The sequence below is a fragment of the Urocitellus parryii genome, chromosome 10 (assembly GCF_045843805.1).
Source record: "Urocitellus parryii isolate mUroPar1 chromosome 10, mUroPar1.hap1, whole genome shotgun sequence".
NCBI lineage: Eukaryota > Metazoa > Chordata > Mammalia > Rodentia > Sciuridae > Urocitellus > Urocitellus parryii.
In genome coordinates, this window is record NC_135540.1 from 9,221,506 (window position 1) to 9,224,226 (window position 2,721).

The 2,721-nt window shown below is 41.7% G+C and overlaps 1 pseudogene; it reads right to left on the minus strand.

Annotated features, from left to right (window-relative positions):
* Nucleotides 1–752: 752 nt before the first annotated feature.
* Nucleotides 753–1,635, minus strand: LOC144257202 (tropomyosin alpha-3 chain pseudogene; annotated as a pseudogene).
* Nucleotides 1,636–2,721: the final 1,086 nt, after the last annotated feature.

A 2,721-nucleotide genomic window follows, 5' to 3' on the forward strand; every position in this document is an offset into this window, starting at 1 on the left:
TGGTCACGCAAGATTAAGGGGTCCATGATCCATTCTTTGAACACTTGGGAAGTGGGTAGAGATGGGAGAAAAATTTGGTCTCAGGGCTAAGAATATGGCTCAGTGGTAGAGCATTTGCCGAACAAGCACGAGGCCCTGGGTTCAATCCCCAGCACCAGAAAAACAAAAAGTCTCAGAGGTCTCACCATGTTAATTTGGTCATTTCTGATGAAAAAAAGTAAAAAATAAGAATACAGTTGTCTAAAGATACCTTAAAGCTAAAAATAAAACAAAACCTGAATAGCAAGGTTTTTGTTTTTTTGGCTAACTCCTCTTGGAATCACCTTTCTGGTTTGGCCAGTACTTTGCACAGAGCAATGAGGTTTGCCATAGTAGAGTCTTTCCCTGGGCTCTGTTTGGCTCTCAGTAAGGCAGGCCCATTCCTCTTTTCCTCCTCTACGGAGAGGGCAATAGGGATTAGGCTGGAAAGTTACCTTCCAAAAGTGAGAAGGGAATTAGATTGCTGCTTCAGAGCTATGAAATTATTTGGAATGTTTTACAAATGGTTACTGTAACAACAAAAAAAGTAATTACGAAATGTGTACATCACAACATGCTTTTAAAGACACTTTGCGTTGTGCTCACATTCCCTTAAATGCTGTTCCCAAAGGTGCTCAGCCTCTAGCCCAGCTGGAATCTCTGGGAAGAAGCAGAGACAGTTTGGTGAAAAAGACAAGGGGGATAGGGGGTTGAGGGGGTGTTGAAAGGAGAAAGCAGCCTTCCAGTTAAAAGATCAGCCCTCAGTTTCAAGGTCAGCTTCGGGCTGGCTGGCCTCAGGCGGAGTCAGGGTCAGAGGGAGGAGCAGCAGCAGGGCGGGACTGGGGAGCTCTACATCTCATTCAGGTCAAGCAGAGTCTGGTCCAGCATCCTTTGTGTACAGAGGTGCTCCTCTTTGGTGCATTTCAGCTTATCTTCCAAATCATCAATTGTCTTTTCCAGTTTGGCTACCGATCTCTCGGCAAACTCAGCGCGGGTCTCTGCCTCCTTGAGTTTATCAGTGAGAATCTTTATTTCTTCCTCATATTTGTCTTCTTTTTGAGAGTACTTTTCTTCAGCAGCATTCAGACACTTCAGGTTCTGGTCCATCAGTCTGATCTGCTCATCCATCTCTCGGCAACGGGACTCTGCCAGCTCAGCTGGTTCCTCTGTGCGTTCCAAGTCTCCTTCAATAATCACTAACTTACGAGCCACCTCTTCATACTTCCTATCTGCTTCTTCTGCAATGTGCTTAGCTTCTTTGAGTTGGATTTCCTGGAGTTCCATCTTTTCTTCATCTTTTAGGGCCCGGTTTTCAATAACCTTCATACCTCTCTCACTCTCATCAGCAGCTTTTTCTGCTTCCTCCAGCTTTTGCAGGGCAGTAGCAAGGCGCTCCTGAGCACGGTCCAGCTCCTCTTCAACCAGTTGGATCCTTCGGTTCAAGCCTCAGCCTGTTCCCGGGCCCGCCTTTCTCCCTCAACTTCCCACTTGAGGCGCTCAGCCCTCTCCTCGGCATCATCCGCTTGCTGCTGCAGAACCTGGATCTTGCGCTTCACCGCCTCGACGGTGGTGATCCCGGCCATGGTGCCCACCCAGCGGCTTCTCGTTATCTGCCTTCTGCCTCCTCTCGGCGCTGCAGCCGCTTCTCACCCCTACTTCCGCCTGCTACGCCCTGAAATACCGGAACTCACCCCTATTCTGATTGTTTTTCATAAACTTTTCATATGTCATCTTCTAAAAAATACCTTTTTATAAATAGGAAAGAGAAACATTTGAATCAAAATATCACAATAATTCATAAAGAACTACTAATATATGGCACATTCTTAAATGTAGGTAAATTGCAACTATAGCAATGAGATTTATATATTTATATATTTTATTTGGATTAAAGAATAATGTTTTTAGGCATTTACTAGAACACATCAGTTTGTTAAAAATATAATAACACATTTTTATATAGGAAAACTATTATTATGTTGTACTCTACTAATATAAGGATAATACCACTCAAATCTTATACCAAGACTATTTTATAAGGTTGAAGAATTAAATGGTGAGCTGTTGAATTCATTAAAATGTTTCTATTTCTATTATAAATACATAATTTTATAAATACACCAAGTCATCCTATTTAGTTAATTTTGCTAATGACCATGAGATCAAATAAACTTAAAACTTAACTACTTCAAAGTACTTCAGAATGTTGTTCCAACCCCTCATATTCTATTTTTCTCTCTTCTCTTTCACATAATCCCTGCAAACAGAATCCTTGCGTGAATATGAAGGACATACTCTAGATAATTCCATGATAGGGAGTCTTAATTTTTTTCCTCTCAGTTGAGTGATACAATGGCATATATTCTGAGGAGAGAATACGTTTATTTTCAGACCACAGATTAATATGTGGTTGCATCAACTGTGACACAGCTTTTGAAGATAATGCTCATTTTACCTTCTGAACTTCACACTGGACTGAGCAGAAGAGAAACTGCTTCTATTGCTTTTGAGTCCATCTCCAAATGTTTTCTCCTTTGTCAGATGTGTCACCAACCTTAGAGATTGTGCTGTGTGCACCAGACCAGACAGCCCGATGTGAGTTTTCATTAGGCTTAGTCAACCCAGAATTTACCTTTATTCCTTCTTCAAAACCCAATTTAAAATGCTCTTCACTCTTTGTACCATTGTACATAGACTTACCAG